The 26,225-nt window shown below is 48.7% G+C and overlaps 1 protein-coding gene across 1 annotated transcript in view; it reads right to left on the bottom strand.

Moving 5' to 3' along the window:
- Nucleotides 1–26,225, bottom strand: part of LOC141728045 (uncharacterized) — a 621,306-nt gene that overhangs the window by 8,543 nt on the left and 586,538 nt on the right. The gene's annotated exons all lie outside the window — the stretch shown is intronic.

Here is a 26,225-nt window from a genome sequence, read left to right as displayed (position 1 = left end):
ACTGTGCGCAAATATTATGGCAATTTGGTTAAGACAATTGTTAGAGAGATGCCACTGCCCCAATTAAAGTACTAACGTGACGAAATCCAAAACGGATTTTATTGAACAGTAAATGTGAGGTAGAGAGATGGAAAGAAGGATAAAAGATGAGTGACAAGGGACAGAGACCTCACGTGGAGCAGGGCGAGTGTGACATTGTCCCTGTGTGTGTGGCCTTCCCAGGGTGGGGGTTTTACACCTGAGCCAGTTTGGGTAAGGGGGGTGGTGTTCACCCCCTGAGCAGGGATTACCCCACTGTTTCAGGTTGCCATGCAAGATGTAACCAAATGCATGTTTTTAATCCCCATCTTCATCAACTGCTATAAAAAGGCAGGGCAGTGTTCTTTATCTCTTCCATGACTCAACCCTGATAATGCCCTCCAGGGGAGATATCTTATGTGAATGGGCCATTGAGTGTCACTGCAGGACTGATAAAATTCCATCATCCCATTGTGGGATGCTCCGCCCAGGGGGAGGAACCAAGCATTCCTGCCTGGATATAAACTGAGCCTTGCTACAACCGGGAGCAGCTTGCCTACTGGACTCCCAGAGGACAAGAGCTCCATAACCACCACTGGATCTTCAGAGGAAGACTAGATCCTTCTACAGGATCACTGCTCTGACAGAACCACGTTCATCTCTCCAACAGGACTGCAGCCACCATTTATTGGGACGGCTGCCACAACCCTGACCAACAGGGTGTCAGGTTATATCCTGACTCTGTCAGTTTAAGGCAGAGTTTCTATATTGTTGCCTGGATCTTCATTTTCTTTTAAATTGTAATTCTGGTTTAGACCCTCCCCAGGTTTCCCTTAAACCCAGTGAAAACCTAAATGTACTCATTCCTTGTTTTCTTCCCAGAACAGGATTCCCCATCCCCAAACCTTTGCCAGATGGAAAAGGAGGCTGTGAGGAAAAAGAAGGATCCCCAGGACACCCAGGCAGGTGAGGAGGAAGTCAGTGCCCCATTCCCCCTCTCTCCGGCTCCATCTCCCAGCCCAGCATGGCCCCCGGCTGCAGGACAACCCTGCTGCCAACACCATCGTGCTGGGGATGCTCTGAGGGAATCTCCTTCCCCTCCCCTGTGGCATGGAGGCAAATCCCATCCTCTCCTTGTCTTTCCTCTCCCAGACAAGAAGCTGAGGATGGAAACCAGGGAGGACAAATCCCCAAAGAAGAACTTTGTGAAAGAGGCCGTGATGAGTGACTCCAGGGCACTGGAATTCAATGGGGAGGAAAATCCCCAGAGATTCCATAGGAAGAGGGGCTCCAAACCCAGTCTGAGGTGCTCTGAGGAGGAAAGACCCTCCCTTAGACAAGAAGGTGGTCAGAGCTTCAGCCAGAGCTCAGAGCTGGTAGTCCATGAGCAGCTTCATGATGGGGAGAAGTGCTACAAGTGCTTGGAATGTGGGAAGAGCTTCAGGCAGAGGAGCACCCTGATCCGCCATCAAAGCATCCACACCGGGGAATGGCCCTACGAGTGTGGGGAGTGTGGGAAGGGCTTCAGCTACAGGTCAGAACTCATCAGGCACCAACGCATCCACACTGGGGAGAGGCCCTACGAGTGTTCCCAGTGTCAGATGAGGTTTCACACCAGCTCCAATCTCCTCCTGCATGAGCGGATTCACACAGAGGAGAGGCCCTTCCGCTGCCCTGAGTGTGGGAAAGGCTTCAAGCGCAACTCCCACCTCATCATCCACCGGCGCATCCACACCGGGGAGAGGCCCTACGAGTGTCCCCAGTGTGGGAAGAGCTTCACCCAGAGTTCTCACTTGACCAGTCACCAACGGAGGCACTGGAAAGGGAAGGCCTCCAATGCCCCAAGTGCAGGAGAATATTATGCACTGCCCCAACTCCAATCATTGGAGTATCCATGTTGGGAAGAGCCCTGATGATCCATGTTCCCATGATCCATGCTGGGAAGACACCTTTACCTTTTCCTGTCCCTGCCAATGACATGATGTGGGATGGAAAAACAGGAAGGTCTGGCCATGGCCCTGTCATTACATTCACTCCCACATCAGGTCATTGCCGGGGCAGGAAATGGACTCTCTCTCTCCCTGAGGAGAAGGGTGAAATTTCCAGGAAGGGGAAATTGTGGCCAGGAAGACCCAGAAAGTTGTGTTGTAGTTTTTCCTGTATACAGTCCCTTCTGTTATCAATATTGTTTCTGTTTTAGTTTGTTCCTTATTGAGACAGAGTATCCATCCTGAACTAGGTGAAGTGTCTAGGAGAGGTGAAGGGTCTGTGGAGCTAAAGCTGAAGGAGAGGCCGCATTCCAGAGACAGCAAGGAGACAGAGAAAGAAAAACAGAAAACCGCGAGGTCAATCTGCCCCCGACCTAGGAATTCCTTCGATAAAGAAGAATTAGTGCTAAATGTCGCGTGGAATGAATATGTATGAACTTAATTTGAAACTGTATGCATATGCATTTGGAAGGGGGGATAAAAAGGGGACTCGGAGTCTCCAGGGGCACGCATGCCCTTTTGGGGAGTCTTGCGTCCGGCGCGCGTCGTAATAAAGCATACCGGGCTTTACAACTTTTACAAGTTGTGAGGTTTCTTCTTTTCTCCGCAAAACATTTTGGCGAGCCAAGGCAGGAGTTCTCTGTCCCCGCGGGGGCAGGGGGGATAGACGGACCTCCATGGCGCGCCCCAGGATTTTTTCCTGGTGGGGCTCCGCTTGTCTCAACTTGCCACCTGCGAGGACAGACAACGACCCGCTGGCCTGCGGAGGAGAATACGGTATGTATGGGGCCCCGGGGCGGGGAGGAAGGAGAGAAAGGGAGTAAACCACCCAGAGACGTCTGGGTTCATGGGTTCAGCTGATAGAGCAGCTGTATTAGAGACGGGGTTCAGCTGATAGAGCAGCTGTATTAGAGGCCGGGTTCGTCGTTCTGATAGAGCAGACCGCTAGCGGCTTTGGGGGTAAGCCGGGTGAACCCGTGTATGTGTGTATTGAGGATTCATAGTTCTGATAGAGCAGAACTGGTGAGCCCGTGTGTTTTGTTTGTGTATGTGTGTGATGTCCGGACACTGTATTGCTGTATGGTTAATGTGTGTGGCCAGTGCACTGTGTTTGTGATCATGCAGGTGATAAGTGTATGGTGTATAAAAGAGAGTAAATCTACAGTGCCCTACAGTGCAGGGGGTCAGTACTCCCCGTGTTTGAAGCAGCCGAGTGAGGCCAGAGGCGCCGGCTGCAGCAGGCTGCGGGGGCAAGGAGAGAAGTGCCCTGTGGAGAAGCGAGTGGAGGAATGTCAGTGATGGTATTTATCGTGTTTGAATGTAGTGATTTGTGTAGATTTGGTACATTTTAACCGTGAGTATGAGCTCAGAGAGTTCCCTTGCCTTGGATGTTTGGACTTGATCTCTAGACTGTGTGCTGTTATTTTGATTGTGTCCAGGAAAAATTGATTTGAGTAAATGCCGAATTATGGTGTGCCTGTTGTGTTGAGAAAAGTGAGCACTTTGAGAAATATGCCCTTTCCCGGTGATTTTGTGTGGTGATTTTCTTCCGCTGCATTGTGGTAATTTGATTCTCAGATTGTATAGTGGTGTTTGTGGAGATTTTAAGATTTTGTTGCAACAAGAGTAGCATTTTACATAGGAGAACTATAGTACGGTGATTTATGTTTAACTTCGATAAAGCGAGTTAAAGGAATTCCAAGAATTCTCCCCCTCATAGTAATTCAAGCCTTGGCTCTAGTGAATTTGAGATAAGGGGGAGGGGGGGGAGTGAGTGTGTGTGTCTGTGGGCATATCAGAGTTTTGGCTGTGACTAGCACAGCCTTTTTGCAAAGCAGCAAAACAAGTGTAAGTAGACACAGTGCTTAATTAGATTGTGCAAGAAGAGAACTAGAAAAGACTGATATTTTGTAAAACAGAGTTTATATAGAAGAGGTGAATGAGATGAATTAGTTAATGAGACTTATGAGATTTATGAGACTTCAGTTGGTACTGCAGTAAGTCTTTACTGGAAACAATCTGCTGTAGGGATTTAAAGTTCTCTGTAACAAACAGAATAGCCTGCCTTTGTGAGCAATTTCGGGGAGCCTTTGGTACATCAAGAGGCTAGCAGGCTGTGTGAGGTGACAGTGGCTGCGCCCTGGGCACAGGGACAGCTCTGGCTGCCCTGTCTCCCCAGGGAACACGGGAATGGCCTGTGGGCAAAAGCTGGATGTGCAGGTATTATTGCAGTGCGGTGTTTATGAGAGACACTGGTATTGCTGTTTTGCTGTTCCAATAAGTGTCAGGGTACACGCCCCGAGTGTAAATTAAAGGTTCCTGGTCAAGCGGATTCAGAACCTAAGGTCTTAGAGCTTGTGTGTGGGAATCACATCTGATACCTGCCACCTGGAGCTGTGTGTATAGGAGGAAAACTGAGAAACTACTGTGAAGGTCTGTAAAAAGTTTCAAATGGAAGCGAGATAGGGCAAGGAGAAATAAATAATGAGAACTGACCAGAGCAAACAGGTTCCTAAATTAGCCCCTTTTGGGAGGGGCTCACTGGGAGGAGGTTGCCAGTAAGAGCAGCTCAGAAAATAAAACGATTTATAGTGCTTCATTGCTGTTAGTACTGTTTTATAATAGGAAGATAAGTGGGATAGTTTTTGTATGCTGAAATGTCTTTTGTTTTAAGAAATCACCCAGAATGACAAAGAGACTGTGAGATCAGACTGCTCTCTGGTCTTGGCCCTTGAAAAGGAAAACAAGGCAAAGAAAAAGCAAATCAAACATGTTGTTCAGCATGCAGCATAAGATAGCAATATATGAAATCAGGCAAGGATTATCACGCTGAAATGCGAAGCAATCACAGTTCGCAAAATGAGTACATATGATTTGTAAAGGCTTCCTCCCAAGGTAAGGGAGGAGGGGTAAAGGTAACCTTCCCAAAAGGGAAGAATTTTTGTCAGCACAAGGGTCATGTGTTCAGTTTTAAATAAAGCTTTAGTACCTGTGGAGAATGTTTATGTTGTAGTGTGGGGAATGAACAACTGGCCAGTCTGAAAAGGCATACTTTTGCAAACCTTTAAAGTAACATGTGTACTATGTGTACATAAAAGCTTTTGTACAATTCGCTCAATTTGCTAAACATTCTCAAATGAGAAAGGTTACTCTGGAGGCAAATAATATAAAGATGTTAGGCTTAATATTAACAGACACTGAAATTAAGAAAGACATTAGTAAGGAGATATTAGAATAAGTAAATAAGTGTTTTCAAGGGTATGGGCCTCTGCTGCACCAGGGAGAGTGAAAGATGCTCCCCCATGGGATGCTCCCCCATCAAGCTTAATGAAAGAACACAACCAGTGAGAACTGAGTAGTACCCTCAAAAGGAAGGTAAGGAAGGAATCAGTCCAATAACTGGTAGTACTGGATTAAGGGCTGTCAATAAGATAACACAGAATTTGTACCCTGTGGTAGCAAATCCATAGACCTTACTAACCTTGTTTAACACCTGAGCTAACCTGGTTCACTGTTTTAGGCCTAAGAGATGCCTTCTTTTGCCTCCCTATCCACGAAGCCAGCCAGAACATTTTGCATTCAAACACAAGCTCACATAGTCCATGTGCCTGGAGGCTTCAAAATTCTCCACTCTGAGTGGAGAACAGCTTGCAAAGACCCAGAGTCCCAGGAAGCTCCACAAGAGGAAAGGAGGCTGTTGCAGTACATAGATGATCTTCTAGTAGCCACTCAGACGAGGGAAGCGAGAGAAGCCTGGACGGTAAGCCTTTTGAATTTCCTAGGACTCCAAGGACGCAGAGTCTCAAAGAAAAAAGCACAGGTAGTGAAACAGAAGGTAATCTCCAGACCCCTCTATGCTCTTATTGCCAATGGGAACTGAGATCTCCAGTGGACAAGAGACACCACACGGGCCTTTCGCCAGCTAGAGAGTCCCCTCATGTCGGCTCCAGCTTTGAAACTTCCAGATGTAAGTAAAGCATTCTTTCTATTTTTCCACGCAAGGAATTGCTCTGGGAATATTGGCTCAAGACTTGGGTCCATACCGGAGGGCAGTTGCTTACCTCTGTAAGCAACTAGATGCAACAGCCAAAGGATGGCCAGGTTGCCTCAGAGCTGTAGCAGCAGTTGTGCTGAACATTCAAGAGGCACACAAGTTTATCCTGGGACAAAAATGACTGTGCTAGTGTCCCACACAGTGTCTGCAGTACTGGAAGTAAAGGGTGGCCACTGGCTTTTCACCAGAGAGGTTTCTGAAATACCAGGCCATCATGGTAGAGCAAGATGATGGAGAGATAGTGGTGACTAATATTGTCAACCCAGCTTCTTTTCTCAGTGGAATCAAGGAGAAGCAGTACACCATGATTGCCTAGAGACCACTGAAGCTACCTGCTCCAGCCGCCCAGATCTAAAGGACACTCCTCCGGACGATGCAGAGACCTGGTTCACTGACAAGAAAGCGACATTGCAAAGTTCACAGTGACTACCTGCAGAGAGGTAATAGAGTCTGGACCCTTACAGGATGCTGAGATAAATGCATGGACCCATGCCTTAGAAACAGCAAAAGGCATTCAGAGTTGTGCATGCACATGGAGCCATCTGGAAGGAGAGGGGACTGCAGACCTCACAGGGAAAGAAGAGACAATCCAGCTGCTGGAAGCAGTTCAGCTACCTGAAAAAGCATATTAAGGCACACCAGAGAGTGAGCTTAAAATTGGAGGAAAGAAATGAGCTGGCGGATGGAGAGGCAAAGAAAGCAGCAAAGGGTGAGGTACAGATTTTCCTCGAAGGTAAGCCATAATACAATAATACTAATCAAAAGAGACGTACAACTGCAAGGGGTGGGCTATCATTGAAAGAGAGCTAGTAATCCCTTCCCATTTTCGTGGTTACTAGTGAAGGAAGGGCACTAGAAAACACACTAGGGCCTAATTACTTAAAGCCTTTTATAGAGTGTGGCTCCTTTCTCAAAATGACCAAGGCTGCGAGTGATACAGAGTGCACTGGAATGAAGTGTTGACTTTGAAGTAGTAATTCCCACAGGCTTTCTAGAACACACATCTGATTGAAAGGACTGTTGTATCATTGTCAGGAATCTATATGCCACTCTCACTCAGGTGAGCTGATAATGTGATCCTTGCCTCCAGACTAACCTCAAAATACCCCCGGGCCAAAACTCGGTCAGACTGGGAGAGGCCATGGGCCTGTATAGCAGTGGCAAATCAACTTTTCAGAACTCCCAAGGAAAGGGGGGTATCAGTATTTACTGGTATTAATAGATACATTTTCAGGGTGGCCAGAAACATTCCCCACCAGAACTGTCAAAGCTCAAGAAGTGACCAGATCATTTTTACAAGAGATAATACCACGCTTCAGAGTTCCAGCCACAATATCCTCAGATAAAGAATCACCTTTCATTTCCAAAATAGTGCAACAGATTAGTAGCCATCTGAGCACAGATTAGGAACTTCACACCCCATACCGCCCCCAATCAAGCGGCCAGGGGGAGAGAATGAATCATTTGATTAAGCAGCAAATCATAAGACTGGGGCAAGAAGCTCTTCCACTAGCACTATTGCAAATTCAAACTAAACCTTTTGAGCTAAAGGAATGCTGAATCCTTTTGGAATGCCTTATAGAAGACCATAGAATACAAGGGGAATGTCCAGAATGTCCACTTACATGGTGGCATTAAGCAAACAGCTCAGAGTAATTGAGAAACTTGTGGCTGGAACTCGGAGCAGGGAGTTGGATAGCCTGGGGTTGATGTATATGTTAAGTCTCTTTTACAGAGAAGACTTCGGAACCACAGTGGGAGAGACCACTGCAAGTACCTCTCACCACCTTCACTGCAATCAAAATCAAGGAGCAGAATGCTGGATCCATCACTCTCGGGTGAAGAAGGCCCAGAAGCCCCTTCAGGAGTGACACCAGGAGACAATGAACTGAGACTAAAACTTACTCGGGCAAAATGATTATATTGCGGTCGGGAGTAGCTCATACTTTAGTGTACAGAATTGTTTTGTATGGAATTATAACTGAAGTTTTAGAACTAGAGAGTACCTCTACCCAAAGCAATGCTGAATGGCCTTGGTCCCTGGCATTTAATCAGTATACTGGATCCATAGGAAAACCTTTTGAGATAAAGAAGGTTTATATTAAACATATCTACTGTAGTAATCCACGAGAATCAAGTATGTGAGCAGTAACTGGCATATTAGGGACAAGATTAGGAGTTTTAAATGGAATTGATTCAGAAATACTGATGAATAAACTGGCTGCTGCAGCGGGTAGCCTAACAAAATTGAAGCAGCCTTTATAGTAATCTCTATTGGCATTAGGAACTGGCCAGTGACAGATTTCAAAAGTACTGCCAAAGTAAAGAAGTATGAAGAGGCCGGGGACCAAGACCACAAATTGATAGTAGAAGCACTTAGTATAGTTCAAGATAATGTGTCTTTAGCTTTCAGTTGTATACAAGCACAGTTATGGATACAAGCAACAGCAGCTCTGATCATATAGGAAAGGGGTGAAGGTAATTTTCCAGCTGAAATTCAGAAAATTGAATGGGATAATGCAATTGATTTTGAAAGGAAGTTTTAATCCTGGTGGATTATGGTGAATTTCACCTATGAGAATCCTGCATTACTAGAGAACAAATGGGATTCATTTGTGAAAGCAATACTGCTAATGCCCAGGATGTGTTTGGACACTGAACAGAGTATTTGTCATTTTGAAATTCATCCAGTCACTGACCAGAAAACTGTGCTCGTATATACTGGAAAAGGGTGTATGTTTGAGAACTGCTTGTGCTGCTGTACAAATTGATAGCAATGATGTTATTCTGTCTAGTGGAAGCCATTCTAATCTCTGTATTTGTATTTGTAATTTTGCTAAGATTATTGGGTGTGGTTTTTCGTATTTGGTACCAGTAACATCCCACCAGCTGATTACAGCCAATTACACAATGTATCACAGACTACCACCTACCCCTATCGGGGCGAACCTTACATTGGTAAAACAATTAATTAAGCACCAAGACCTATTAGAAGTCTTGAAAGAAATCCGAGAAAGTAGAAAGAAAACCTTAATTACTGTCCAACATGATACAAAGGAAATAACCAGAGTTCTACAAAGAATAAAATACGGATAATCACTGGTGAGATGTGATCTTTGGATGGTCACCAACTGCGAATGGAGTCCTTAATAAGTTGTGTCACCCCATTGTAGTTTTATTAATATTAGTTGGGATAAGCTTAGGATTGTCTATTATATTGTTAATTTGGAACTGTAGGATGCTACAACGAATAGCTGTACTAACCTCTTTGTCGAATGTACATAGTAAAGTGCTAAAAGACACTTATTGTCGTGGAAATTTTCCTTAAGTAAAAGAATTTACTTATTTCCTAGGAAAGGGGGGAATGAGACAGAGTATCCATCCTGAACTAGGTGAAGTGTCTAGGAGAGGTGAAGGGTCTGTGGAGCTAAAGCTGAAGGAGAGGCCGCATTCCAGAGACAGCAAGGAGACAGAGAAAGAAAAACAGAAAACCGCGAGGTCAATCTGCCCCCGACCTAGGAATTCCTTCGATAAAGAAGAATTAGTGCTAAATGTCGCGTGGAATGAATATGTATGAACTTAATTTGAAACTGTATGCATATGCATTTGGAAGGGGGGATAAAAAGGGGACTCGGAGTCTCCAGGGCCACGCATGCCCTTTTGGGGAATCTTGCGTCCGGCGCGCGTCGTAATAAAGCATACCGGGCTTTACAACTTTTACAAGTTGTGAGGTTTCTTCTTTTCTCCGCAAAACATTATCTCGTTGGTGTTCTCAGTAAATTGTTCTTATCCCAGCCCAGGATCTTTGCCTTTTGTGCTTTCCATGGGAGTTGGGAGGGCAGTGAGGGCAGTGCAGTTTTAGCAGGAGCAGGAAATTGGGGAATCCCATTCCTGAACCCTGGGCCCCGGAAACCGAGCATCCCAGCAGGTCCCAGCCCTGGTGGCCATGGCAACAGCCTTGGGAGCGGGTCCCTGGCTGGGGCTGTGGGAACCTCTTCCCTCTGGTGCCCAGGGACAGGAGTGGAGGGAATGGCTGCAGCTGAGTCGGGGCAGGCTCAGGCTGGATGTCAGGAAAAGGTTTTTGCCCAGAGGCTGCTGGGGCCCTGCCCAGGCTCCCCAGGGAAGGGTCCCAGCTCCAGGGCTCTCTGAGCTCCAGCAGCATTTGGACAGCGCTGCCAGGCCCAGGCTGGCATTGTTGGGGTGTCCTGTGCAGGGCCAGCAGTTGGACTGGAGGATCCTGATGGGTCCATCCCAGCTCAGCCAATTCTGTGGTTCTGGGATCCCATGAGCCTGGGGATGGGGCTGCCAATGGTTGCCATGGCAACGGGCTGTGGCTGCAGGCCTGAGCTGGTGTCCATGGCAACCACACCGGCATGGGGTCTCCATGGAGCTGCCATGGATACCGACCATAGCCACAGGGGTCCTGGTGATGGTTGCCATGGAAACTGACCATAGCAACAGGAGGCTGGTGATGGTGTCCTGCTAAGGATCAGATTTGTCACAGGCCCTCAGAGAGGTTCCATGGGAACTTTCCAAGAGTCCCCAGGCTGTTCCAGAGCTGGAATGCCACAGGCAGAGACAGGGGCCCCATGGAGACCTCCCAGGGCTTTCTGTGGATGTTAAAGAGCCCTGTGGTCAGAGGCAGTCACAGCCATTCCATGGTGACATCCCAGGGGACCTTGGGCTGCAAAGGCACCGATCTGTCACAGGCACTCACAGGGGCTCCACGGTGACATTCCAGGAGTCCCCAGGCTCCCAAAGAGCCAGGATGTCCCAGACACTCACAGGGGTTTCTGTCATGGGCACAGTGGGAGCTTCAGGCAAAAGCTTTATTTCTTTATTGGAGAAACTCCTGCTGAGACATGAGGTGGAGAAATGACACCCAACAGCCTCCATGGATCCTCAAACCTTTGCAGGACCCCTAGACTTCTAAAATTCCTTCAAAGAGAGGAGACTGGGAGTGGCTGGATCCAATCCCAGCCCCAGAATTTGTCAAAGGTGTAAAAGATTGAACCGGTGGTATTCGACTAACAGAATTTCTCCTGTAGGATTCATGATAGAATACCAGATTAATTTATATATGTATGTTTCTTGCTTATTCTGATCATGATCAGATGGAAAGATCACTAGCACAGTTATTTACTCCACAGATCAGGAGCTATAACAATTACTAGAATATAGTGCTCTAGGCAGCAGTTTTGAAGTCAACTGGGCCTTGCTGGAGTTGTTGGAGCCCATTGCAGGCAGAGCCTCCTGCTCCAGCAGGAACTGCCTTTCCTGTGCCATGAGCAGGGCAGGTCCCGCTGCAGGAAAAGCCCCAGGCCAGCCCCAGCACAGGGAAGGGCTCGGGCACAAGGGCAGAGTGCCGTGCTGGGAGCTGTGCCAGGGAGAGCCTGAGGCACCAAAGGCACCTTGGCAGCAGCAGCTGCTTGCAGTCCATGGCCAGAAGCCTCCCTTGGCAGCCCGGCCTGGTGGCCACCACTGCAGAGCTGCTGCCTCAGGGCTCATTCCTGGCTGGGCTCTGAAAAGCCACTTCTGCTCCAGGAGCCTGACTGGGAAGCCATTGGCCCCAGCACCTCGGGGACAAGATATTAATGACAAAACTCTTCATGGCAGCAGAGCCAAGGCAGGGGCAGAGGAAAGGGGAGAGCCAGGCCCAGGGGACAGGGCTGCCATGGTGATGGCTGAGAGGCCACTGCCCCTGCAGCAGCCCGGCTGCCCTCAGCAGACATTCTGGCCAGAAACGTTGTGAGGGCACCCAGGACATCAGAGAACCACAAAACAGGAATTCTGTCCAAGGGGATGAGACGGTTACCTTGGGTCAGGTTTCACAAAGCTCCTGCTCTTGGACAATTTCTGTGATGGGGCTTCCAATTCTCTGGAAAAACGGTTGCCATTTTGTGCCACTCTCATTAATGTAAAAAATTTCCTCTTTCTAACAAATATAAATCCACCCTTATTCAATTTAGAGATATTGAGCCTGTCACTGCAAGATTTGCAAGTAAATGCCTTTGACTACATTTTTCCATTTTCACAGACTTTGGAGAGGACCCAAAAATCTCCCAAGATGGGATTTGGAGGCCTTATCACATAACCAGCTGGGATGGGCTGATGGCTCTGGGGTTGTTCCAGATTGCAAGGCAAGATGTCTTCTATTACCATCTGTATGGGGGTTGTCTTGTCAAGTGGGCAGTTTTCCTTATCTCTCTCTCTGACTGATCACAATCACTCCTCCTTTGGGAGGGGCATCTGCTGATAATGGGCTATTGAATGTCACTGCATGACTGATAAGAACTATACCATCCCATTGTGAGATGCTCCGCCCAGAGGGAGGAGCAAAGGATTGCTACCCAGATATAATCTGGAGATTCTGGAATACCAGAACAGCTTTCTCCACTGGATTCCCCAGAGGAACAGCAGCTGTCTCTTCTCCCACTGGATCTTCAGAGGAATACATCCTTTTCTACAGGACCTCCTACTCCAACAGAACCACACCTGACACTCCAGGAGGACTGCAGCCACATTTCTATTTGGACTGCTACCAACACCCTGACCCACAGGGTGTCAGGTTGAGTTGTGACTCTGTCAATATTGTTCTAGTGTACTGCATTGCTTATTTGTTTAATTTTCTTCCCTATTAAAGAATTTTATTTCCTTCTCCCATATCTGTGCCTGAGAGCCCCCTCAATTTAAAAAATTATAACAATTTGGAGGGAGGGGGGTTTACATTTTCCATTTCAGGGGTGGCTCCTGCCTTGATTAGCTGACACCTGTCTTTTGAAACATTAACAAGGGGAAAGTTTCAAAGCCTCAAAAGTTATAAAGCAAACAAAGTTTGGAGGAACAAACAAAATACGAATTGGGGATGTTCTATTAGTTCCAGAAGCAGGGTGAAATTTATTAGGAAAGGATTTACAGGTGCATTTTGACATTCTCTGGAGTGCTCCCAGAGAAAGGGAAAATGGTACTTAAGCTTCTCCAATGAAGGGAAGAAAATGAGGAGAAAATTCAAGAGATGATTTGGGCAAAACCAAAATCTGAGTTAAATTGAACATGAAACCTATAGTAATAAAAATAACTAATGAGAACCATCCAGTTCAGCTATGACAATATCCACTCTCCCTGGAGGGGAGACGAGGATTACAGCCACTGATCCAGGACCTACTTGAGGACAGCACCTTAGAACCATGTATGTCCCCCCATAATACACCCATATTACCAGTAAAGAAGTCAAATGGGACTTACAGGTTTGTCCAAGATTTGAGAGAAGTGAACAAAAGAACTGTGAATCCGTACCCAGTAATGCCTAATCCCTATACACTCCTAAGTAACATCCCAGTTGTTTAGCATGATAGACCTAAAAGATGCTTTTTGGGCATACCCACTGGCAGAGGAAAGTGGGTTATTTTTGCTTTTGAATGGGAGGACCCCGATTCTGGAAGGAAGCAAGAGCTTCAGTGGACTGGGTTACTGGGTTTTCTGCATCCCCAAACCTGTTTGGTCAAGCCCTAGGAGAAGTAACAAAATTCTTCTCCATTAAACCTGAGCTAAAGCTCATCCAATATGTAAATTATTTGCTTTTCTCAGGACAGGAAGAAAAAGAAATTTGGAAATTCACCATAGTGTTGTTAAATTTTCTGGGGGGGCCAAGGACTTCAGGTATCAAAAGGGAAACTCCAATTTGTAGAGTGGGAAGTAATATACCCAGGATCTGTGATTTGTCAAGGGAGCTGGCGGCTGAACCCTGAGAGAATTACAGGGATAGTCTCACTCTCACCAAAAACTAAGAGCGAAGTCAGAAGGTTTTTAGGCCTGTTGGGATATTGTAGGCTATGGACTGAAGGATACATGCAGGCCATCTGGTTCCTGTATGAAAAGTTAATTGAAGAGATTTGGTGGGAAAAAGACGATTAACAAATTTTGAAGCTTTGAAGCAAAAATTAGTCAGTGCACCAGCCCTGAGTCTTCCTGCCTTAGACAAACCCTTCTATTTGTCTGTGGATATAGAAAAAGAGGTAACACATGGAGTGTTAGTCCAGGACTGAAGAGGATCACCAGTGGCCTATTTATCAAAATTACTAGAGCCTGTCAGCCAGGGGTGACCAACCTGCATTCAGGTGTGGCAGTGACTGCCCTACTCATAGCAGAAAGCAAAAAATTAACCTTTGGGGGAAAAATGAAGATATATATCCCAAACTCAGTAAGGAGTATCCTGAGCCAAAAGGCTGAGAAATGGCTCACTGATTCCCAAATGATAAAGTATGAAGCCATCTTAATAGATAATGGTTTAGAGCTAATCGTGAGTAATCAACTCAACCCTGCCCCATTTTTGTATGGAGAACCAGATGAGGCACTAATACATAATTAGAGGTTATAAACTGTCAAACTAGAGTAAGAGAGGACGTAACACATCAACCACTCCAAGGTGGAAAACAATTGTACATCGATGGATCTTCACAGGTAATAAGGGGGCACAGGGTTTCCAGGTATGCTATAGTGCATGAAGGGTTGGTAGCTATAGAAAAGATAATGTTACTTTCCAACTGGTCAGCCCAGGCATTGAGTTGTATGCCCTACAAAGAGCTCTGGGTATATTAGCATAGAAATGGGGAACAATATATACGGACTGAAAATACACTTTTGGAATAGTGCATGCATTTGGAAAAATTTGGGAAGAGAGGGGGCTATTAAATTCAAAGGGGAAGGGATTGATTCACAAAAAAATTTGTCTTAGAAGAGTTAGAAACTATACAATTGCCAGAGAAGTAGTAGTGGTATATGTTGAAGGACATCAAAAAGGGGAGCAAGGAAACAATTTAGCCAATTTAGAAGCTAAAAATGCAACTGAATCAGCGACAGAAAAACTAATAATAGTATTACCACCCATGAGGGAAATGCAAAAAGTCTCTGTATTCAGTGGGACAGAAGAGGAAGAATTTCTCAAAATAGGAGCCAAGAAAGATAAAGGGAAGTGGAGATTAGCAGATGGGAGGCAAATGTTAAATAAACCCCTTTCCAGGAAAATGCTAGAAGGCATACATGGAACAACACACTGGGGTACACAAGTGCTAAGTGATAAATTTTTAAGGGATTGGGGATGCAAAGGAATTTTCAGAATAGCTAAGCAAGTAACTGAAGGGTGTGTGATATGTCAACAAGTTAATAAAAAATAATGAGGGAAACACCCAGAGGAGAGCAAGAATTAGCCTTATGGCCCTTCCAAAATATCCAAGTAGACTTTATTGAGCTTCCCCAGGTACAACAGTGGAAGTTTTTGCCAGTGATAGTAGATCACGTGAATTATTGGGTAGAGGTGGTACCCACTATGAAATTCAATGCCAATGTTGTGAGTAAAACACTTCTAGAATCAATCATTCCCTTATATGGGATGGCAAGCAAGATTGATTCAGACTGGGGAACTCATTTCACATCAAAGATATTGCAGAAAGTTGTTCAGGCTCTGGGAGTAAAATGGGAATTACACACTCCATGGCATCCACAGAGTTCCAGTCAGGTTGAGAGAATGAATCAAACTCTTAAAAGAGCTCTAGTTAAGGTAATGTTTGAAACCCAAATGTCACAAATAAAATGTCTCCCTTTGGCCTTATTAGGAATTAGAACCCAAGCCCAGACAGATCTGGGGGTGTCACCCTATGAAAAGATGTTTGGGTTACCCTTCCTGACCTCACCCCAGAAGGTTGCCACCTATGAGGAAGGGGAAGCCAATGCGAAGAAATAAGTAGTGTCTATAGCACAAACCTTAAAAGGGCTAAGACATAAAGGGGCAATTCCTCAAACAACCACCCTGGATTTCAGAATCCATAATATTAATCCTGGGGATTGGGTGATGATTAAGTCATGGAGAGATCAGCCTCTAACTCCTCAGTGGGAAGGTCCCTTTCAGGTACTGCTCACCACAGAATCGGCCGTGCGAACTGCAGAGCGGGGATGGACTCATGGCAACTGAGTCAAAGGCCCGGTAGAAGAACCCAAAGAGTGGACTGTAACATCCAGGCTGGGTGAAACAAGATTGACTCTCAAGCAGAGATTTACCAGCATCTGTTGAGGGGAAGTACACAAGGGATTGTAAAAGGTAATGGGACAGCTTCCTTAAGAAAATAAGACAAAGGAAGAAGGGCATGACGAAGTTGGCCCCTTTGTTTGCTACCAAGAAGGCTCCATAGCCCTGCTGTGGGTAGCAACACCACAGGCATGGTAAGGTGGGGACAAAAGGCCATACGGGACCTCTATCATTCCTCAGTTGTCTTTTAATTCAACAGGAATTGGAGGGCAAGACTGAGTTGGCCTCTGTACTCACCCCTAAGAAACACCAACTACGGGTAGCAGCCACATAGGCATGGTAGATGGGAGTCAAAGCCATACTGGACCTCTGTGATGCCCTTTTGTGCATTCCAAATAAGTGTGTCTAAGGAAAACCTGAGATTTTTTTCTCCTGTTCCCACTGTCCTTGCCCACATCAACAGATGCTGGTATGACTCATTCAAGAGAGACAGAAATTTTTTTACTTAACTGTTCGCACAAAATGACTTACAGAAAAAGAAAATGGGGGCTTGTTATAGATGTGTAATTCTATGGTTGATTCTCACAGTTAAGGGATGAATATTAAATATAAGTTAAGAGAAGTTTTGCAGATGTATAGTTATCCTTCCCCTCCCCCTTGCATTGTTATCACAGGATGGCCTCAGTATTTGGGGCATTTGGGAGGGTTGGCTTGTTACTATGGCAGCACCTGACCTCCAATCAAGGTGTAAGACAGTGATCTCCACCACTGGACAGCGAAGAAGGAGTGGATTGACAAGACTTTGGGAGGGGCTAGAGGTATAAAACACAGAACATCCTTTTGTAGATAAGGACACTAACTGAATACTTTGCTCCCAGCATTGTATCCTTTTCTTTATTCATTTTTTGTTGTATTTTCATGATGTTTTAATAAACCATTTAAATTTTTGAAAGTAAAAATCATTTCTCTCATGGGGTTGGGGAATTTGGGGCAAGGTTGTCCACACTGGGTCAGCTCCTAGGTACAACTTCACTGACCTGGCCAGACCTCCATAGGAGCAGCCCTACATCAATATCAATCTCAGAATGCTGCAATCGCATCTTGTATAATAAGAACAGAAACACTCTTTAAGATAGGAATGCATATTTCTTACAAGCTTTTTGAAATACTTCTCCATAAATGTAAAAGGAAAACTTCCTGAAGGACTACATTACACCAGAAGGAAATCAAGGCAGAGCCATGGTTTGTCAGGACTTGCTTGATCCTAATGAGCTCTGTGGTGCATTTGGAGCTGAGCCCATGAACCTCAGGGCCTGGGAGGAGATTGCACAAACCTTGCCAGGAGTCCAAGTCAGAAGAAAACCCCAAAGTGTTTCAAAGCATGACTGGGTCCAGCTGAGGTCCATCCCCAACACAGGCTCCTCATGGACTCCTTTGAGGAGAGAATTAGTGGCAAGGATGGCACATAAACCTCTCAAACACTCAGTGTGGGAAGGAAAATCCAAAGTACCTTCAACACCCTGAGTGTCTCAAAGTGTTAATGAGCCCCACTGAGTGTCAGTACAAAGCTCTCCAGGGACTCGTTAAAGCAGATAATTGGAGGCTGTGACTGTACAATCTTACTCATAGAGTCTGTATCAAAAGGGAAACACCAAGTACCTTAAAATAACTGAAGCACCTTGAAGCATTAATGAGCCCCACGGAGTGTTGTTACTGACAAAGCCTCTCCAGGGACTAATTACAGCAGATAATTGGAGGACATGATTGCACAAACCTCTCAGAGACTCCAAGGCAAAAGCAAAACCCAAAGTCCTTTGAAAAACCTGCAGTCCCTGCAGGGAGCATTCAGGAGCCCCCATGGCCATTCCCGACCAAGGCTCCCCAGGGACTCCTTCCAGCAGATCCTTGAGGCCACTGGGATGTGGGCTAGGGGGGGACGCTGAGGGCAGCACAAGGGGCTGACAGTGCCCAGCCTGGCTGGGGCTGTGCCAGGAGGCCCCAGGGCCTCAGGACAAGGTGTCTCCTCACAGCCCTTGGTGGCACAGACCCTGCTGTGCCCCAGGGCACCAAGACTTGGCTTCTCTTTGTCCCCACCTGTCATCACTGCCTCCAGTTCTCTGCTCCACTGGGGGCCTGGGGACACTTTCTCAGTCGTGTCCCTCACTGGGACCCATTAAAAGTGAAAGAAACTTTGGAGTTGGATTCTGACTGGAGTTCTGGAAAGCTTTCTTCAGCTCCCTCTCAGGGACTGATGTTCAGGGCCTGAGCACAAACCCCCAGAGGCTCATTAAAGTCCTGGTGCTGTGTCTGTGCTGCTGAGCTGGGCTGGGCTCCTGGCACAGAGGCAGCTCCTGGTAACCAAGAAGAGCTTCAAAAGCACATTTCTCTTGATGAGCAGCTCTTCTGCCAGACCAGCAGGGCTGGGGCACTGCCTGCAGCCACTCCAGGGACAGCACAGAGGCTGCACAGCTCTTTTTCTTTTTGTTCTTTATCACAGCAGAGCTTTCATTCCTGACCCTCATGTGTTCTGACTGCTATGTGTCCATCTGCAAACCCCTGCACTACGGGACCCTCCTGGACAGCAGAGCTTGTGCCCACATGGCAGCAGCTTCCTGGGCCTGTGGCTTTCTCCATGCTCTGCTGCACACAGCCAATACATTTTCCCTGCCTCTGTGCCATGGCAGTGCCCTGGAACAGTTCTTCTGAGAAGTCCCCCAGATCCTCAAACCTCCAACTCAGAGAACTTGGGCTTCTTGCTGTTAGTGCCTGTTTATCATTTGGCTGTTCTGTGTCCATTGTTTTCTCCTATGTGCAGACCTTCAGGCAGTGCTGAGGTTCCCCTCAGAGCAGGGACAGCACAAAGCCTTTTCCACCTGCCTCCCTCACCTGGCTGTACCTCTGTTTATCAGTACTGCAGTGTTTGCCAGTTGTTGCAGCTCCCAACCAGGTAATAATTAGCATTGACTCCATGATTGCAGAAGGCTGATCCATCGCTTTATTCTACTATATCACATCATATCATATCATATCATATCATATCATATCATATCATATCATATCATACTGTACTTATTAAGAGACTCATCCCCTTACAGACAGTCTGATACAGCTTTGACCTAATTGATCAATCAATTCAAACACCATGCAGCGGCCAGGCAGAGCTGCCAGCAAAGGAAGGGCCCAGCCAGGTGGGGCAGCCGGGGGATGCCGACAGCCTGCAGGGACAGAGGCACAGGGCAGGGACACCATGGGACAGCCTGGGCTGCATAGGGCACAGGGATGGGCAGCAGCTGCAAGACAGCCCTGCCAGAGCCAACCTGGGCAGCACTTTGGCCATGGCTGCTGGCCCTGGGCCTGAGGCCACGAGGGGACAAGTGACCCTTGCAGGGCTGGGGCCTCATTGCCTCCTTGTCCCTGCTCAGCAGCCTGCCAGGGGCCGCCCCATGCTCCTGCCCTTGGCATTGCCCATCCCCACATGCCAGTGCCCATCCCGGCAAGAGCCCTGAGCAAGGAGGGAGGGACAGGATCTGCCTGGCCAGGGGCTGGGGCTCAGGCCTTGGCCCTTTGCATTCCTCAAACACATCCAGGTTTGCTCAGCACCAGAGACACCTTTGCCTTGTTTGTCCCCACCTGTCATCACTGCCTGCAGGGTTCTGTTCTAGCTGGAACCTGGGGACACTTTGTCATTTGTGTCCCTGACAGGGATCTCTTCAAAGTACAAGAAACTTCAGGAATTCAATAGAACTGAGCTCTTGAGGTTTCTGTAACATCACTGACGGGGTGGTGACATCACAGAGCTGGCTGTGAGATCACAGAGAAGGGTGTGAGGCTATAGAGCAGAGTCTGCCATCATAGAGGGTGACTCTGTGGCATCAGAGAGTGGGTTGTGACATCATCTGCTGGCTGTGTGACACCATGGAGCAGGCTGTAACATCACAGAACAGATTGTTACTTACATAAAAGGATGACTTTGTAACATCAGTCTTCTCTGATATCACAGCACTGCTGTATGACATCACAAGGTGACATAGAGTTGGTTCTGTGACATCACAGGAGGCTGTGTGACGTCACAGAGGCTGTGTGACATCACAGGAGGCTGTGTGACGTCACAGAGGCTGTGTGAAATCACAGAGGCTGTGTGACATCACAGGGGCAGTATGACATCACAGAAGGCTGTATGACATCAAAGGAGCTGTGTGACATCACAGGGGATGTGTGACATCACAGTGGGCTTTGTGACATCATAGGAGCATTGTGACATCACACTGACAGTGTGACACCACAGGGGCTGTGTGACATCACAGGGAGCTGTGTGACATCACAGTGGCTGTATGGCATCACAGGGGCAGGGTGACATCACAGGGGCTGTGTGACATCACAGGGCTGTGTGAGGTCATTGGGGAGGTCACTCTGCCCCGGCCCCCCTCACAGTTCCCCCCAGAGCAGTCCAACCCTGCTCATGCACAGCGGGGTCCCCTGTCCCCCCGGGTCCCCCTGCCCCCTGCCCTGCAGCCTCCCCCAGAGGATGTTCCACGAGATCGACCCCAGAGCCTGACACGGGGATGGGGGGCTGGGGCCCTGGGGGTGGCACAGGGGGACAGGGACCCCCCGGCAGTGTCCCCGTGTCCCCCAGGGCCAGAGCCTGGGCCAGGGCTCCGTCACCCTGTGACCAACAAGGCCTTGAGAGCGCTGAAAAAATCCCCAGCAAGGGATCAGCAAAAACCAGATTTAATATTAAGGGACAGCAGCACAAAGTTCCTTGGCAAGAGTCACTCTGCTCCTGACTGGACACTTCAGGCACACCAGGGAAACAAAGCAACAACAAAACCAAACAGGATCCAGGCAATCAAACCAGAAATTAACCCAGAACTGTCCCTGTGTGTGTGTGTGTGTGTGTGACACAAGGACAGCGAGGGCAAGGATAAAAGGAATACAGCCTGAAAGCTTAACAGAGCTCAAAATTAACAGAACTTAACTGATACCTTAACCTTAACTGATACCTTCAACCTCACAATTTAGCATAAGAGCAGACCGTAACAGCATGTAACCTAACTTAAACCTATGACTTTACAATTTAACAGAGGAATAAAACTAAACAATATTGAACTTAACATATAACTTATATTAAAGGTAACCGCTTAGCAAAAGAAAAACTCTCAGCAGCATTTAATTTCACTTAGGCCTTGTAATTTAACCTTCCCTACAGGCCTGACTGAATCAGCTATCCAAGGCACTCCAACCCCTCAGAGAGCAGCATTTCTGCCACATTTCCCCAGCACAGGCACTCCTGTGTGCACACAGACACAAAGAGTCAGTGCAAGGCACCTGGGAGCAATTTCCCTGAGGGCAGAGAATGCTCACTGTGGATCCTTTGGCATCTCCCCAGCAAAGGGCAAAGGGTTGAGCCTGGAGGAGTGGGAGGATCGGCCCAGGCTCCGTCGTTGTTCAGGATCCCCGAGTGCAGCAAACGGGAGAGTTCCCAGCTGGGAGAGGCCCCACTCAGAGGGAGTCGCTGGCCCAGGAGAGCTCCAAGGGCTCCTTTTGGAGCGCTGTTTGCAGGGCCCCAAGAGAGGGGCTTCAGTCCCAGCAATGGTTTATCCTGGCCGCACTTGGCACCAACAGCTTTCTTTGGCAGGGTGAGAACAGGGATGTTGTGCCACTGAGGGAACAAAAACAGTTCACAGGGCTGCTGCTAAAGGAACCAGGAGCTGGTTGGGCAGCAGCAGTGCCTGGAGCAGACAGTGTTTGTGATGAGCTGCAGAGGAGCTGAGCCCAGGGGCTGTTGGCCAAGGCCGAGGCCCAAGGAGCATTTCTCAGCTGGCAGGGTGGCCTGAGAAGGGGAGGGGGGAATGCAGCAGCACAGGGCCCATGGAACCAAGGGACCATTGTGACACTCTGGGCCTTGTGAGACCAAGGGACCATTGTGACAGTGTGGGCCCTGTGAGACCAAGGGACCATTGTGACACTGTAGGGCTTCATGGAATCATGGAGAGCACTGTGACATTGCTGGGCCTCATGGAACCCAGGGGACTGTACTGACGCTGTGAGACTCCATGGAATGTAGGGGTCATTGTGACACTGAAAGGCCTCATCAAACCAAGGGGCCCTTGTGACATTGCTGGGGCCCATGGAACCCTGGAGATCTTTATGGTACTTTGGGGTGTCATGGAACCAAGGGGCCATTGTGACACTGTGAGATTCCATGGAACCAAAGGTCCAGTGTGCCATTGCAAGGCCTCATGGAACCATGGAAAGGCATTAACTCACTTCTCAGACTCATGGAGCCAGGGAGCCATAGTGACACTGAGGGGACTCATGGAATCATGGGGACCATTGTGACACTGTGGGGCACCATGGAACCAAGGAGACCATTGTGATGCTGTGGGGCCTCATGGAACCAAGGGGCCTTTGTGACATTGCGAGGTCTTCTGTCCTCAGTGGTCCATTGTGACGCTAAGAAACAAGGCAGGACCATTGTGACACTGCAGGGCTGCATGGAATCAAAGCTCCAGGGTGACACAGAGTCGTCTCCTGTCATCAATGGTCCATTGTGACACTGTGGAGCCAAAGGAGACCATTGTGACGCCACAACCCCCCATGGTCCAAAGGTCCATTGTGACAGTGCAGGGGTCACTGAACAGAGGAGTGACATGACATTGTGAGTCCTGTGGAACCACAGTGACACTGCAAGGCCTCATGGAATCGTTGGGACCATTGAGACACTGCGGGACCTTCAGGAGCCCAGGGGCATTGGTATGCTGTGGGACCCCATGGAACCAAGACACCCTTGTGACACATCAGGGCACCATAAAACCAAGGGAACACAGAACAGGTCTGGCTGGTTTGGCCTCTCGTGGGCCACCTGACTGGTCCAGCTGACCTTGGCATGTTGAGGGTCTCTTCTCATCTGCTGCTGAAACACTGGGGCTCTGTGCTTTCCTTCCTATGGAAAAGAACTGTCCTTCTCCTCCAGACGCCCATGGCCAGAACTGGGATTTCACCTCCAAATTTCCTTATATCCAGGCATTGTTCCCGGAGCAATATTGCCTGGACAAATCTGTCTGGCAGTGGTTTCATGAGGGTCACCTTTCATCTGGCCCCAAAACCCTGGGGAAGGCTCCGTGCTTTCCTTCCTATGGAAAGGAACTGTCCTTCTCGGCCAGGAGCCCATGGCCAAATTTGGGTTCCATCTCCAACACTGCCTACTGTGACAAACTGGAGGAGATTGTTGGCTTGAATCATTTCATGTGTGGGGAGAGAAGGGGCAGGTCCAGCCTTGCCCTGTAAGCCCAGCCCTGCCCTGGAACCCCAATCCCCCCAGAGCCTCTATCCCAGCCCAGCAGTGTCTGCCAGTCCCTGGCACAGCACAGGCAGTGCTCCACAGCCACCTCAGGAGCCCCCAGCCCAGCTCCTGAGGGACCAAATGACCCCAAGGCCCACCTGGGGGAAGGGCCCAGGAAGACCAAGGAGTATTTATGGCTGACCACAAGGCAAGCACACATTTTGACCCTACCTCCTCCTGGAATTTCCATCTGAACAACACTGGAATCTGGGCATGGGTGTTTCTCTATATCTTATTTTTTTTTCTCTTTTTCTCTTTCTACTTCTATTTCTTTCTCCTTGCAAATTTTGATTTACTTAAAATTAAAAAGGCTTGGGTTCCTGAAGTTGAATGGCCAAGTTAATGCTTTGAGAAGTGTGTTTTGTTGATTGACAAATGGATGGAAAGGAACTGTCCTTCTTGGCCAGGTGCCCATGGCCAAATTTGGGTTCCCCTCCTCTCTGGCACTGCCAGGCTTGGATGAGGAGCCCCTCAGCCTTCCCTGCTCTGGGCTGGACCAGCCCAGCTCCCTCAGCCTCTGCTCACAGCCCAAGGGCTCCAGCCCCACCTTGGAGGCCCTTCCCAGACTCTGCTCCAGCTGCCAGACATCTTTCCTGCCCTGGGCAACCCAACCCAGGCCACAGTGACCTGGATAATGCCTGTCCTTGATGTCCTGGTCACACAGCCCTGGCCCCCTTGTCCCCTGTCAGGATCTGGGGTGGATCCTGTGGAACATCCTTGGGTGGAGGCTGTGGCTCCAGGTGGGCCGGGGGGATCCCCAGGGACAGGGACCCTGCTGGGCATGGACAGCATTGGACTTGTTGGGAGAAACTGTGAGGGGGAGCTGGGGCAGAGTGACCAACCCAGTGACCTGACACAGCCCTGCTGGGATGTCACACAGCCCCTCTGGGATGTAATAGCCAGCTCTGTGATGTCACAGACCCCTCTCTGATGTCACGCAGCTGGTCTCTGATATCACATCAGAGTCTGTGATGACATAATCTGCACTGTGATGTCACAACTGGATCTCTGAAGTCACAGTGATGGCCTATGATGTCATAGCTACTCGATGACCTCACATAACCCACTCAGTGATGTCACAGCCCACTCTGTGACATCATGTTACCAGATGATAAATTGTCTCCAACAGGTGAGCTGACACCTGGAGCTTGTTCTCCAGAACCTCAGGCCTGTGGAAACCACACAGTGCCCATTGTGTGAGAAGGGGAACTGGAAATTGAGCAGCCTCAGTGTCCTGCTAGCTCAGCCAGGCCCACAGGAACATTGGGATCAACGACCACCAGGCACCAGGAGAGAGACCCCCAGCACAGCAGAACACATGGGTTAACAGGAGGGGAAATATGTTAATGGTTTTGGGGAAATGATTATCACATGTGTGAAAAAGAATATAAAATCACCAAATTTGCAGATGGCACCAAGCTGGGTGTGAGTGTGGATCTGCTGCAGGGTAGGAGGGCTCTGCACAGGGCCCTGGACAGGCTGGATCCAGGGCCCAAATCCAACAAGGTGAGGTTTAACAAGTCCAAGTGCCAGGTCTTGCGCTTTGGCCACAACAACCCCTGCAGCTCTACAGGCTGGGGACAGAGGGGCTGGACAGCAGCCAGGCAGAAAGGGACCTGCAGGGAGTGATGGACAGCAGGCTGGACATGAGCCAGCAGTGTGCCCAGGTGGCCAAGAGGACCAATGGGTCCTGGCCTGGATCAGGAATAGTGTGGCCAGCAGGAGCAGGGCAGGGATTCTTGCCCCATGCTCAGCACTGGTTGGGCAGCACCTCGAGTGCTGTTTGCAGATCTGGGCCCCCCCAGTTTAGGAAGGACATGGAGGGGCTGGGGTGTGTCTAGAGAAGAGCAACAAGACTGGGGAGGGGTCTGGAACACACGTCCTGTGAGGAGTGGCTGAGGGAACTGGGGTTGCTTATCCTGGAGAATGGGAGGCTCAGGGGAGACAAGGTGGTGTCAGGGCAAAGGTTGGACTTGATGATCTCCAAGGTATTTTCCAACATTGCTGATTCTGGGAATCTCTGAAAGCACCCTTGGAGCAGTTGCAGGAGGAGCCCTGGGTCTCCTCTTCAGAAGCTCCAGCAGCCCAGGTCCCTCAGCTTCTCCTGCCAGGCCCAAAGCCCATCCTGTCAGTCCTGCAGAGCCTCTGCAGCTCCTTCTCACTGCCCAGAACAGGGAGCCCCAGAGCCAGACACAGCAGCCCAGATGTGCCCCCCTGGCCTGGGGTGCCTCTGGCAAGGGAGCAGCAACAGGCAGTGCAGGAGCCTGCAGACAATTCCTGCAGCACTTGTAGGATGGCCCTGCTGCCCAAGGGACGTTCCCATGGTGCCAAGTCAGGAACTGCAATAGGAAGTGGGGCCAGAGAGGAAAGGGTAAACAGGGATGGGCTGTTTGCAGGGGAGGGAACAGGGGTGGGAAATAGGAGGAAATTTGTGCCAGGGAAGAGTAAAGAAAGCAAAGGTGAAGCAGAGGAAATGGTCTGGGAACTTTTGAGGCGGCTGCCAGGCAGCCCTGGCTCTGAGCAACAGCATCTGCAGTGGGCCAGGAAACTCCCAGCTGATGGGAACAAACTTTCTGGCTGAGTGCAGAGGCCAGGACAAAGCTGAGTGGTTTCCCTGGTGTCCCCCAGCCCTTGCTGGCCCCAGGGGCTGATGGCATTTGTGCTCCCTCAGGTTCATGTCCCCACGCCAACAGCATGGGGGTGCTCCCCCTGCTGTGTGCAATGCAAACAGGGGCTGCTGAGCCAGTGCTGCCGTGTCTGTGCCTGCAAGGATGGGGCACCTGTGTGAGCTGGGGGACAGGC

The sequence above is a fragment of the Zonotrichia albicollis genome, unplaced genomic scaffold (assembly GCF_047830755.1).
Source record: "Zonotrichia albicollis isolate bZonAlb1 unplaced genomic scaffold, bZonAlb1.hap1 Scaffold_83, whole genome shotgun sequence".
NCBI classification, from domain to species: domain Eukaryota; kingdom Metazoa; phylum Chordata; class Aves; order Passeriformes; family Passerellidae; genus Zonotrichia; species Zonotrichia albicollis.
This window is presented reverse-complemented; position numbering and strand designations above follow the sequence as displayed.